Source organism: Phascolarctos cinereus, unplaced genomic scaffold (assembly GCF_003287225.1).
Source record: "Phascolarctos cinereus isolate Bilbo 61053 unplaced genomic scaffold, phaCin_HiC Scaffold_6;HRSCAF=336, whole genome shotgun sequence".
Classification (NCBI taxonomy): Eukaryota; Metazoa; Chordata; class Mammalia; order Diprotodontia; family Phascolarctidae; genus Phascolarctos; species Phascolarctos cinereus.
Genome location: NW_027556069.1, coordinates 244,358 through 258,794, shown reverse-complemented (window position 1 = coordinate 258,794; position 14,437 = coordinate 244,358). Strand labels below are relative to the sequence as shown.

The following is a 14,437-nucleotide window of genomic DNA, read 5'->3' as shown; positions in this document are numbered from 1 at the left end:
TGAGTGATCAGATCTGTGCTTCGGAAAATCATTTTGGTGTCTGAATGGAGGATGAACTGGAGTGGGGAGAGACTGAAGCAGGCAGACCCCCCCCCCCCAGCAGTTACTGCAGCAGTCCAGATGTGAGGAGATGAGGGTCTGCACCAAAGTAGAGTCAGTGTCACAGAAGAGAGGGTGTTTACGAGAGATGTTGCAGAGGTGAAATCAACAGGCCATGGAAACACCTTGGATATGGGGGTGAGAGAGAATTAGGAGTCCTGGATGACTTCTAAATTGGGAGCCTGAGAGGAAGGTGGTGCCCTCTACAGCAATAGGGAAGTTGGGGTGGGGAAAGATAATGAGTTCTGTTTTGGACATGTTGCGTTTCAGATGCCCACTGGATATCTAGTTCCAGAGTGTCTGAAAGGCAGTTGGAGACTGGATATTGGAGGTCATCAGACAGTTTGGGTCAGGAAAGGTAGGTCTGAGAATAATTACTGTCAAGATAATAGTTGAATTTATGGGAGCTGATGTGATCACCAAGTGAAGTAGTCTAGAGGGAGAAGAGCAGAGGCCAGGCAGAGCCTTGGGGTTAGGGGGCATGATGTGGAGGAGGATCCAGCAAAGGAAATGGAGGAAGAGTGGTCAGAGAGAGATGAGGTGAATGGGGGAAGGGGGGGTATCCTGAAAACTTAGAGACTGTCAAAGGGATCCTGAAGGTGATGAGCAAAGGCCGCAGAGAGGTCAAAGAGACTGAGGACTGAGAAAATGCTATTGATTTTGGGAACTGAGAAATCATTGGTAACTTTAGAGAGAACAGTTTTGGTGGAATGCTGAGTTTGGAAGCTGGATTCTAAGGGGTCAGTTATAAGTGAGTTAATGGAGAAGAAGTGGAGGCACCCATTATAGATGACCTTTTCAGGGAGTTGAGCCATAAAGGGCAGAAAAGATAGGGGACAAGAGCTAGCAGGGACAGAAGGATCAAGTAAGGAGATTTTTCAGGATGAGGGAGACAAGGACATGTTTGTATGCAGTAGGGAAGGAACCATTAGACAGAAAGAGTAGGGATGATAGAGGAGGCAGTCTTTTGGAGGAGACAGAATGGAATGGAATTGCTTGAGCAGATAGGGGAGTGACAAGGTCAGATATGACTTGGTAAGGAGTAAGGCCACCTCATCGCATGAGATGATTGGACCATTGGAACTCTGGGATCTACTGCGCCTTGAGGAGGCAGCTTGGGACCTTCAAAAAACAAAATAGGCATGAGGGAGGTGGACACTGCAGGGGGACAGGTCCTAGAGAAGTCATTACTGGAAGAGACTTTAGTTTTCCAAAGAGAGGTCAACAGAACAGGAGCACTGCAATGTCCTGCCATGCTGAAAGGGCTTCAAATACAGGCCTGTAGGGTTACTAACCATATGTCTATCTATCTGTCTGATTACATAAGTATATGTGTTTTTGTTGCTGTTGTTTAGTCATTTTCAATCATGTCTGACTCTTCGTGACTCCATTTGGGGTTTTCTTGGCAAAGATACTGGAGTGGTTTGCCATTTCCTTCTCCAGCTCATTTGATAGATGAAAAACCTGAGGCAAGCAGGATTAAATGACTTACCCAGGGTCACACAGCTAGTAAGTATCTGTGGCTAGATTTGAACTCAGGAAGCTGAACAGGCCACCTAGCTGACCCCATGGAGATAAACATATATACATATGCATACACATATACATACATGTATGTATGTATCTATAATACCTATATCTGTATCTGTATCTATATCTATAGGTCTTGGTTCTGTTTGCTGTATCCTGGGAGGTTCATCAGCAGGCTGACTGTGGAGTGATGAATTGGGGCAGGAAGAGGTTAGGGTTATCACAGGCCAGCTACTGAGTATTGGGGATGGGGAGAAGTGAGGTTTGTATTGATGGAGGCAGTGCCCATGTTGACAAAGTCATAGATCCTTGAAGTGTTGATGCCAGAAAGAGGATGTTATTCAGAAGCTAATTCATTATCAGAATGAGGGTGGCCTTCTGCTTGCCATGCCAAAAGCACAATAAATGTGCTCTACTCTGGGGGTTCCCCTTGCTCCCTGTACATGAAGTCATGTGTCAGTGACATTTTAAAGTCCAATGAAGTGGGCTTATCTCATTCTTCCATAAGGCTCAATTCAGTGTTTTGCTTTTTTTTTAAATTAACAAGCATTTATTCTCTTTCACCCCCTCCCCCAATGAAAAATATGGAGCATTTCACATATTTGTGGGTCATCCTTGCACTGGGATCAGTCTAATCTGCTCCTGGTTGTTTTAATTTCAGTGTGAGTGCTCCTCAATGTTTTACCAATGGATTAGAAAAAGAATCACTCCAGGCTGCTTGAAATGGGGCAGTGTGTGTGTGTGTGTGTGTGTGTGTGTGTGTGTGTGTGAAGAGAGAGAGAGAGAGAGAGAGAGAGAGAGAGAGAGAGAGAGAGAGAGAGAGATTCCATTAAAATTGAGTACAGAAAACATGCCAACTGTAAGAACTCTGATCAACCCAATGACCAGCCAGTTTTCCAGAGAACCAATGATGGAAAAAGCTGCCTACTTCCTACCTGAGAGGTGATAGACTCATAGTGCAGAATGACACATTTGGACATGGCTAATGTGAGAATTTGTTTTGCTGGACTATGAGTATTTCCTACAAGGGCTTTGTCTTTTTTTTTTCTTTCTTCAATGGTAGGGGTGCTTAGGAGAGAAAATTGATTTTTGGTCATTGAAAAAAATATAATGTAATTTTTAAAAAGTGACCAACAAGAAGAAATGAACTGTCTCTGGAAGAGAAATATGTAACCTCGAGTAAAAGATTACTGACCATTTGTTTTCACCTACAGAGAAAATTCTAGGGAAAGCAAGTGTCAGAAGTCCTTAAGAGGTAAAATCCAATTCCTACTTTCTCCATGACAAAAACCTTTTTGACAATTCCTGCCTTTCAAATTTGGATGAACAAGGGCCCTTTTCACTATCTGCTTTCCCCCCTCCCCCTCTTACCCTCTACTCTATAGTTAGGCAAACAAATGTGCTAGAGCTGGGGAAGGCTAATCTCTGAGGAGGAGGCAACAATTCATCTTCTGCCCAAGTCACACAGGTGTTCACTTTGTATTCTATTCTTTTCCTGCAGAAAGAAGATAAACCAAACTGGCTCACTTTTCTTTTCTTTAAAAACCTCTTTAGGGGGCAGCTGGGTGGCACAGTGGATAGAGTACCGGCCCTGGATTCAGGAGGACCTGAGTTCAAAACCAGCCTCAAACACATAACACTAGCTGTGTGACCCTGGGCAAGTCACTTGACCCCATTGCTTAGCCAAAAACAAACAAACAAACAAAAAAACCAAAAACCTCTTTCAAATCCATTGGTTTAAAGTAATTTATAGGAAATTTCAACCTCACTAGTCTGTGGTCTTTGCTGAGTACAAACAATCTCAGAGGGCAGTTATGTTCGGGTGGTATGATTGTTTTTTTCATCATTTCAAATGGTACCTTTGAACCATTCCTATAACATCTGTCTGAAATACCCACAGCGTTGTGTCATCAAGTAGAGTAGAGTCACCTTGGGAAAACTTGTTCTCAGTGATGTAAATCTCCAGGCCATACTATGTATCCTAGAACAAGAAAGCAGAGGTTTTATTCCAAACAGATGAAATAAAAAATCAAGTGCTTTGGCCTTTATCTGACCCAACCTCTAATTCAAAACTTACTCTTCATCAGTGTGTACTTTTCAGTAATTTAATTTTCCATTCTCTGACTTTTAATGGAAAGGCAAAAGCATGCAGATGTTCACGAAGATAGTCAAATGAGTCCTAGTCCAATGAGAAGACTGGAGGGCCTTTCCTGTATTCGTATCTGCCGATTGCCACTGCTCCGTAATCTTTTGGCATTGCCAATAGTGGTAGTTGGACCCCTAATCACTTATAATTTAAAAAAACCCACTTCAGCCACAAATGAAAGTCCTAACAATCCCTCAAAGTCCCTCAATAGGTAGAATGATCAGAATTCATCCTGTTGCTCACTCTTCAATTGGATGTTCTGGGAGAAGAGGGTGAGGGACCTGAGATGGCATAATTATGAATATCTCTAATCCACTGGGCTTTATCAGTTCATACAAGAGGTTCAGAGTGTCTTTCTGGTTATGAAACCTGTTGTTCCATCAGGAAATAGACTTGCCAAGGAAAGAAAAAAGCAATGATGAGTCAAAGCAAACTCTTTGATGCATTTCAGGTCTTCTTCCCACAAAATGTAACTGCTATCCCCTCCCCCCAGTCAGAATCTTGGAAACTCTTCCCTGACTGGCAGAGGGGTCCAAGGTATAAGGGCCTTTCCCATCTTTAACTTCTACTCTCTGATCAAAGAGGACCTGAGGGGCAGCTAAGTGGCACAGTGGATAGAGCTCTGGTCCTGGATTCAGGGGGACCCAAGTTCAAATCCGGCCTCAGACACATGACACCTACTAGCTGTGTGACCCTGGGCAAGTCACTTAACCCCATTGCCTAGCCAAAAAAAAAAAAAGGACCTGAAACTGGTTCCCCTTCTGCCATCAACAGACACAGGATGGATGAATGTTAATGGTCATCACCTAAGACAGTACACCATATTTGTATGAAACACCATTACTTGGGTTGGAGCAGGAAGCTACTGGAGAGTGAGACAAAAAGTTAATAGCTGTGTGACCATGGACAAATTGTTCTATCAACATTGTAACAGTTAATATTTAGATAGCACCTACCATATGCCAGGCACTGGGCTACATGGTTTACAATTAATATCTCATTTGATCTTCACAACAAGCTTGGAAGATAGGGGCTAATGTTATCCTCATTTTACAGATAAGGAAATTGAGGCAAACAGAGGTGAAGTGACCTGCCTGGGATTACATAACTCTAGGCCCAGCGCATCCATTGGACCACCTAGCTGGAATATAGTGAGTTCAGTTTTGGAAAGGTTAAATTTAAGATGCCTATGGGACATCCAGTTCAAAATGTTCAAGAGGTAATTGCTGATGGGAAACTGGAGTTCATGGGGGAAAGGGTAGGGCTGGATATGTACATTTCAGAATCACTAGCATAGAAATGTTCATTGAACCCATGGGGGAATGGTATAGAGGGAGAAGAAGGCCCAGGAGAGAGCTCTTGCGGACACACACAGTTACTGGGTTTGGCCTGGATGAAGAACCAGCAAAGGAGAGGGAGTGATCAGATACATAGAAGGACCAGGTGAGAGTGTCTAGAAGGAGAGGATGATCAACTAGCATTGGAGGCTGCAGAGAGGTCAAGAAGGATTAAGAAAAGGCCATTGGATTAGACAACTAAGAGATCATTGGTAACTTTGAAGAGAGTGATTTCAGTTGCATGATGAGGTCAGAAGAATGTAGAGAATTAAGAAGAGAGTGAGAGGAAAAGAAGTAGAGTCACCAATTGGAGATGGCCTTCTCAAGGAGTTTAGCCACACAAGGGTGAGCAGATATACGACAATAGCTACCAGGGAAGGAAGGATCAAGTGAAGTATTTTTTTAATTAATTTATTTTCAATTATCAACAATCACTTCCATAAGCTTTTGAGTTTAAAATCTTTCTCCCCCTCCCTCCCTAAGATGGTGCACAATCTGATAAAGGCTATACATATACATTCCTATTAAACATATTTCACATTAGTGATGTTGTAAGTAAGAATTAGAACCAATAGGAGGAACCACCAGAAAGAGGAAACAAAACCCAACAGAAACCCACAACTGCTTTTTGGTGAGGCAGTTGTGGTTAAGTGACTTGCCCAGGGTCACACTGCTAGTAAGTGTTATGTGTCTGAGGCCACATTTGAACTCAGGTCTTTCTGACTCCAAGGCCAGAGCTTTATCCACTGTGCCACCTAGCTGCCCCCATAAATGGCCTCATTTTTTTCAGTAAAAAGTGAAGTAAGCATCTCAGCTGAGAGTGGGATAGAGAGGGAGCCACGGGAGATTGGAGGAGGGATGAGAAGGTTTGGAAGAGTGACACAGTAAGTTGATAAGTCAGGTAGAGTAGGATTGCCTGGCAGCAGTGAGGGCCCTGGTGGGACCCTCCACTAACCCAGCTAGTGTAGTTTAGCTGTTTGGATCCTATTGTTTCTCCTATTTTTTTGTATCTGTACTCTAAGCACAGCTACAGTTCATGGCTAGGTTGATACTTCTTGAATGATTCTTAATTGATTGTTTGAAAATACCACTGAAGGTTGACCAAGAACCTCTGCTCCGTCACTAGCCAAGTCACATTTATGGAGCCCTGTTTTGATACTCTTTGCCCTAATAAGTATTGGCCAGTGATCGTAGACCATTAGCTTACATTATTTTACCTAGACAATTAACTTACCCATAGTTGTGTGTGTGTGTGTGTGTGTGTGTGTGTGTGTGTGTATGTGTGTGTGTCTGTATATCTGTGTCTCTGTGGTGGATTAAATTATAACAGACAAAAGAAACCCAAGTAGCAGAGGATCTTCTGTCACACTGAGTAGCATCAGCAAATAGGATTTCCATTTGTGACAGAGGAGCTGTGGTGCAGTGAATATAAAGGGAGGAAGGAAACAAACATTTCTTAAGTGCCTACCATGTGCCAAGCACTGTGATAAGTGCTACATAAATTTGATCTCATTTGATCCTTACAATAATGCTGGAAGTAGGTGCTATTATCATTCCCATTTTTCAGATGAAGAAACTGAGGCCAACTTCATTAAGTGACTTGCCCAAGGTCACACAGCTTCCAAGTGTCTGAGGCTGGATTTAAACTCAGATCTTTCTGACTCCAGGCAAGGTGTTCTGTGCACTGCCAGTCTTAGAGTCAAGCCCTACTTCAGACATATATAGTGCCCCAGAAACCTAAGACTATAAATTGCTGAGCTATTGCTGATCTGCATTGGTGGAGGGCATTTCCTTGATGGGATTTATCCACATGGATGGAATTGCATATGTGGTAAAAAAAATAATTGGAGAATTTCCATCAATAATAATAGCTAGCATTTATATAGCACCTACTATGAGCACACCCACTGTGCTAAGCACTTTATAAACATTATCTCATTTGATCCTTACAACAACCTTGGAGGTAGGGACTACTATTATCTTCATTTTGTAGTGGAGGCAGACAGAGGTGAAGTGAGTTACCTAGGCTCACACAGCTAGGAAGTGTCTGAGGCAGGATTTGAACTCAGGTCTTCCTAACTCCAAGCCCAGTGTTCTGTGCACTGTGGTGCCCCCTGGCTGCCACATGTTGTCTCCCTAAAACAAACAATCATTATTGTATTGAATCATAGAATTTCACAGTTGGAAGGGACCAGAGTGGTCATCCTTTCTAGCCCACACCTAAAAAGGAATTCCCAAATGACATTTTTTCATTGTAATCCTTTTTCTTTCACATTTTATATCTGAGAGCATTCAGGCACTGTCTATTAAAATAGTACTCTTTGCACTTAATAGTCAAGGTAACCCTGAGACTTAGAGATGGAAGGACGAGTTAGCAAGTATTTCTGAAGCAACAACAGAATGACGCACACCACACTGTATTAGTACCCTTAGAAGAGGGCCAGTCGAATGTTTCCCAGCTCTGGTTAGTAGGCTGCTAACTGGAACCTAAAGCCATGATACCAGGCTGTGGGTGTATATCTGGCCTATCTGACAACTGGCTCAGTCAAAGGTGAACTTATAGGATCAACAGGAAGGGTTGGAGAAGGGACTTCATTTAGGACTTTCCAGAAGGTCTACCTTCTTGAAAGGGGTAACCCCTTTCCCCACTGGGTAGAAGCCCTGATTTTCTCATTTATCCTTTGAATAATATAATGCCTTCTGAACAATTCTAGGACCAAACCCTCCCCATGAGAGAAAACTGGATTTAGAGAAGCTACAGATGACGAGACTATGCAAGGTCATCCTGTAATTCCTAGAGCAGACCTTGGCAGAACCCATCCCATTAAATGTCCTCACAAATGTTCCCCCGCTGTCTCCATTCAAAAGGAGTTCCTTTTGTCCTTGAACTAGATAAAGGCCTCTAAAAGGCTATTTGTGTCTACAGAGAAGAAACAAGCTGGAAGAGCAAAAGATGGAACAAAACAAAGGCTACCTCTAATGTGTCCTTGCCCTGGGAAAGTGGAGGGGAAGAGGGCATTAATAATGTTGCCTACAGTTTGAATAGACATGTGTGTTTGGGCTGATAATGGAGCTTAGGGTAAGGGTGGGAGTAAATGCAAAAAGCAGAGAGTTTTTTTCTTTTCTTTTCTCTTCATAAGACAGAGCACTTTGGCTCCCAGTACCTGCAGGTCAGATGTGTTCAATTTTACTCTTCCACCAGTGTTCTCCAGTACCCTTAAGGGATTTGGGGGAGAGGGATTCTAGATTCTCTGCCCCCACTGATGGTGTTCCCTCACTTGCAGGGGAACACCCTGCACCCCAGTTTCCATTAGCCACTAACAATCAGATTAGCTTTTACACAAAAATATTTACTTCAAATACACAAACATGCTCCCCCCTCCCCAATGCATGGGAGGCATAATTCCCATCCCCCTCTCACTACCTCCGAAGAGGATTAGGTTCATGGCTTAGCTCAGTTCCCATAGAGCACAGTCCCAGTTCCAAGCCTCAAATTCCCTGGTTTCTCAAGGCTTCCATGTTGGACTGTCTGCTACATTTGGCTCCAAGGCTGTCTGCATCTGAAACCGAAGAAGAAAAACAAACAGGCCCATTTCTCAGAGCAAGAGGTAAAAGAGGGAAAGCAGGGTCCTTCCTTTTCACCAGTTTAGTTCTTGGCATCCACATTACAAAGGAGCTTCCAGGAGAAATGAGCCCAAAAGATTGTGGAAAAGAGAATGAATGGCTAAGTCTTCTCAGTTTTAAAGATTCAGGCAGCCAATCAAAGGAGGTTTTCTCCACACATATGGGCCTACCAAACTGGGCATGCTCTAAAGACCCCTAAAAATCTCTCCATGTTAGAACCAGACATGCCCAGAGAAGCCCAGGTTACATCATGTTTGTTCCTTTCTCTTGTCTTTTTTCTTACTTTGGGAAGAGGACTTCTATGCTGCTTGTTGCAATTTTGGCTTCTATCCACAGAAGGTTATGTAGATGAATGTCCTTCTCATCCCTGAACCAAACTGTGGCCCTAGTGCCCTGGGTTCTGTGTAGGAATATTCTCTCCCTGGCTGTTGAAGTTAAGGTTAGAAGTTGTTAAAGCTAAATTCCTATTACAAAGTAGTTATGAGACTAAGCTAATTCCCATTGCCAATGAACAACAGTGGGCACACTTGCCTTTGAACTAAAATTTCCACAGGGTAGCCAATCTATATTTGACTTTAGTCTGCTTCATACTTTGGCAATCTTGTTTGCAAAGAAGACAATGGGAATGAGAGTTCCCGATTGCAATCTGCCAAGACACATCATTGACAATACCAAGATTACCAGATTCTTGGAATAGTTTATAAGTTGCCTATATCCAGAGGAGGAATATTTCAAACAGCTCTGGTAGAGAATCCCAGCATGTACTTTTAGCGTGTAAAGGACAGGCATGTTGCTGCCACTAGCTATGACTAATTGATTAGCATAAACACAGTGTGAACAACCGTCCCTTTGGAAGACATAGAAACATAGAATCCTCAAGTCTGAAGGGACATTAGCAGTCATCACATCCCACCCCCTGCTTGGAGCATGACTCCCCTCCATGACATCCTTGACAAATAGTCAGCAAGCCTCCAGCTTGAGGAGCTCCAGGGACAGGGAATACTTTATCTCCCAAAGCTTTCCATACTTCTTTTCTGACAGATCTAATTTGGGGAAAGGTTTTCTGTATGTACCATCCAGTGACTTACCTGGGCTTCTTTTCTCATTGCTCCTAGTTCTGCCCTTTGAGAGCCAAGTAGAAGAGGCCCAATCCTCTTCTATGGGACAATCCTTCATCTATTTGAAGATAGCCTGCCTTAGGTGAGTAGTTGCTGGCAGCTATCCCAAACCCAGGCTTTGGAATGGTTTGAATGGCTGACCTTCCTTCCCCCAAGCAAGGTGACATAAAAGGAGGCTGACTTATAGATTGTAAGGACTCAGCTGTCAGACACAGAGTAAGGGTGCAGGATGACAAATCATACCCAATAACACTTGCAGTCAGTAACAAACTTAGAGTTAGAATTAGCCTAAACTAGGCTAGCAGCAAGGCTCATCTTAGGTCCCCATCACAGCAGCCAGCATGAAGTGATGGTCTCATCAGGTCAGAACAGTACCCCTCCCATCCTTCACCTCCCCCCAACACCCCCCCCCGGTAATTGCTTTGATCTCCAAATTTTGGATTGTCATCCTGGTGGATGCTGTATGTTGGATTAGAGGCAGGTCTTTCACCTCCCCTATCTTACAACCTTGTTATTACTGACTCTTTCCCCTCTTCTGTCTTATTTACTTGTCTCTACCTAGTTAAATCCTTACTATGCCCATCACCCTTGGAATATTTCCTCATTCAAGACCTATGTACATCAATTAGATCTCAGTAGGTCTTGTAGCAGGGCCTGGCCAAAGCCCACTGTAATTCCTCCCTTGATTTGGGTCAGGAGAGGTCATCCCATAATATCAGTCATCAAGGTGGCTGAGGATTCTCTCAGGCATTTAGGAGTCACAGCTCCTCCTCACAAGTATTCAGCAGCAGTCACAGGATCATCCTTTAGAGTACTGCCCAACCTGAGTGGATCTTATACACAACATTCCCCACCACAACACAGAGTACACTTTCTCACAAATACACACAGAAAGCTTGGGGGGGGGGGTAGAGTGGAAACAAAGTATAGTTGGAGTGAGGCACATATGTGGGGAATGCTTCAGATTCAGAGGGGCCTCAAAGATTCTTAACCTTCCTGAGGGAGGTTCACTGCATGGCATGGTATCAATAATCGGCAGCTGCAAACTCGAATAATTAGCAATCTTGCTTCTCTTGTATGCTCATCTTTGTGTGCTTAGCAATGCCTGGAGGTAGAAGCAGTAACTTCATCATAAAATGATCTGGAGGAACAGGGATGTGGGGGTGACATCAAACTGGTCAGAGCTGGAAAGTCACAGACCAGGGGGTCACTGATGGGACAGGACTCCTGCAGCTCTGTTTGGTCTCAGGGAAATATCATAAACACCCTTGGTCTCAGTCAAGGCAAGTCAGCAATTCTAACCCTGTGTGCCAAGTAGTGTGCTAAGCATTGGGGATACCATCCCTAACCCTTGAGAACTCACAATCTAATGGGAGAGATACCATGCAGACAACTCGGTCCAAACAATGTACAGGATAAATTGGAGATATCAACAGAGAGAAGGCACTAGAATTAAGGGGGAAGAGAAAAGGCTTCCTGCAGAAGGTGGAGCTTTAACTGGGATTTGAAGGAAGCCAGGAGGCGGAGTTGAGGAGTAAGGGTATTCCAGGAATGAGGGACCTAGATTCAGGACCTGGAGTGTCTTGTGTGAGGGACACCTTGCCAGGAGGCAGTGTCACTGGATTGAAGAGAATGTGGGGGTGGAAAGGTTAGGGTGGAAGAAGCCTGGATGGGTAGGAAAGGGCCAGCTTATGAAGGACCTGGAAGGCTAAAAAAAAGGAAATTTATCTTTGATCCTGGAGTTGAAAGGGAGGCACTGGAATTGATTGTATAGTGTGGGGCCATGGTCAGTTGCATACTTTAACTAGAGAAATTTGACCTCTGAGTGGAGGAAGGACCAGAGTGGGGAGAGATCTGAGGCAGGCAGACTTAGCAATAGTCTAGGAGCGAGTAATGAGGACCTGCCCCAGGGTGGTAGCAGTGGCAGAGGAGAGAAAAGGGCATTACAAAGGTGGAAATAATAGGACTTAGAAAGGATATGGGGAAGTGAGAAAGAAGAGTGGAGAATGATACCTAGGTTTCAAGCCTGGGAGGATGGTGCTACCTTTGACAGTATTATAAGGCAGTTAGGTAAAAAGGGTTTGGGGGAAAAGATAACAATGAGGATAAGACAACCGCAATTCCTAAATCCCTTTGGACAAGGTTCCCTGTAGTCTGGGAAGCTCTGTAGAGATCAAGTTTCTTCTGAAATAGGAAGGTGATTTTCTTTGCTTTTTAGAATTGCCTATTAGTTGGGGAAGGCCATTTTTAGTACCAACTCAGGTCCTGGTTAAGTACTAAGCAAGCAATCTTTCATGAATTTTGTGCTTTGTTGAATCTATATATGTGGGATTGTATAAGATCTTTGCTGAGTTGAGTGTTCATGGAAAGGCCAAACTAATCAACTAAAACTGATAAAACTACCTAAATTAATTTACAGACTCTGTTCTATACCAATCAAACTATCAAAGGGTTATTTGACAGAATTAGACAAAATTTTTAAAAAATTCATCTGGAACAATATAAAAAAGGTTAAGAATGTGAATGAAAACAATAAAAAAAGCAAGAAGAAAAGTGTCTATACATTGTTATGGATAAACACAAGAATACCAACTAATGGTATAAAGACTCATTTGATATAAGTGAGGGAAAGACTCACAGAAGATAAAAGGACTGTTTTGATTACATAAAATTGAGTTTTGTTCAAATCAAATCAATGCAATCTGAATTAGAAGAGAGATGGTTGACTGGAAAAAACATCTTTGTAGCAAATTTATTGGATAAAGGTCTGACACCCTAGATATAAAGATAATTAATACAAAAGAAAAAGAGGTAATTTTTGTTTTTCAGTCATTCAGTCATTTCCAACTCTCTGTGACTCCATGGACCATAGGCCTTTCTATCCTCCATTATCTCCCAGTCTGTCCAAGTTCATGTATCCTGTTTCCATGACACTATCTATTCATATCACCCTCTGCCAGCTCCTTTGCCTTTTCCCTTCAGTCTTTCCCAACATTAGGGCCTTTTCAAAGAGCTTCATCTTCTTATTATGTGGCCAAAGTATTTAAGCTTTGGCTTCAGCTTCAGTATTTGACCTTCCAGTGAACAGTCTGAATTAATGTCTTTAAGTACTGACTCATTTGTTTTCCTTGATGTCCAAGGGACTCTCAAAAGTCTTCTCTAGCACCACAATACAAAAGTGTTGATTCTGCTGAGCTCAGCTTTCCTCATACTCCATCTCTCACAGCTGTACATCACTACTGGAAAAACCATACTTTTCACTATACAGACCTTTGTCAGCAAGGTGATATCTCTGCTTTTTAGTGTGCTGCCCAGATTTTCCATAGCTTTCCTTCCAAGGGGCAAGGATCTTTTCATTTTATGGTTGCAGTCACTATTTGCAGTGATCTTTGAACCCAAGAATATAAAATCTGACAGTGCTCTGGACCCACTCTCCCAGAGCTAGATAGGCTACTAATTATCATCTCTCAGGGTTCTAGATGTTATGTACCTCTGAGGAGCCAGGATGATTCTTCTCTCGCTATCAGCATAAGCCCCAGTTCTGGGATGGTTCCCCCCCCCCATTGTTAAGTGCTAGTGATTAGCACCACCTAATTTCATTTAACCAAATAACATCAACTAGATTTTTACAAAAGACTAATTACTGTGAAGATATAGGAAGAACAGAAATTCAAATTTCCCCCCCAACATCTGGGAAGACACTCTCTCCCCCAAATCGCTTCAGTTCCTGGGGAGATTGGGGTTAACATTATTTCTACCTAGCAGACCCCCTCAACAAGTTCACTTCCAAAGGTACAATGATCATTAGATGAATGAGTCTGCATCTCTGTCATGAAGGTCCTTTAGAATGCCATTCTTCACCATCTGACTCTTGGTAATTCCTGTCCTGATGAAGGATGTGACCATCTCCAATCTCCTTCACCTAAAAGCAGGAAAAAATAAACCCCACAGAGAAAAAAGCAATGGCAGGGACATAGACTCCCAGGCTTCACTCTGGTAGGAAGATGAGGCCTCTCTTCTCACTGAGGGTTTTCTGCAGGTCTTACCTCCGTAACCCAACAAACCCCAGTAGGAATCAGGACCATTTTTGCTTTGACTGATCTGTGCCTTTTGAATGCACCTGAGTTTGGGCTCCCCAATCACTCAACACTTCACCTATTCATCACCTAGTTAGCTGACAGGAAACTATTATGGAATACCTTTTAATGCAGGGTCCTTCTATTACATGCCATCATGTTTTCCTATAGGCATGTTCTCCAGACTCTTCTACGTAGGGATGATCCCTGCTAGATAAATAAATATATACAGTAATTTCAGTGAGGATAGCCTAAGCAGCTGGAGGGGCTGACAACAGTCAGTGTTCTCTGGCAGAAAGAGTGTTGGGCTCCCACTGGACCTCATCAAGTGTGCATAACCTATTTCAAAAGCACAGGGTGTTTTTACTGCAAAACATTATACTTCTGAGTCCTGGACAAAGCTATTTCAAAGTGGCTCAGGAGAAGAAGGAGTGGAGGTGGGATGCTGAAGGCAAGAATGGTGATGAAGAAAGTGATCAGTTGGCCTTTGGAGGCAATAGGCAAGCA

The 14,437-nt window shown here is 43.0% G+C and overlaps 1 non-coding gene across 1 annotated transcript; it reads right to left on the bottom strand.

Annotated features, from left to right (window-relative positions):
• Positions 1 to 2,207: 2,207 nt before the first annotated feature.
• Positions 2,208 to 2,314, bottom strand: LOC144458189 (U6 spliceosomal RNA). Its single transcript, XR_013487749.1, has one exon. It is a non-coding gene; the product is annotated as a U6 spliceosomal RNA (small nuclear RNA).
• Between the last annotated feature and the right edge of the window lie 12,123 nt (positions 2,315 to 14,437).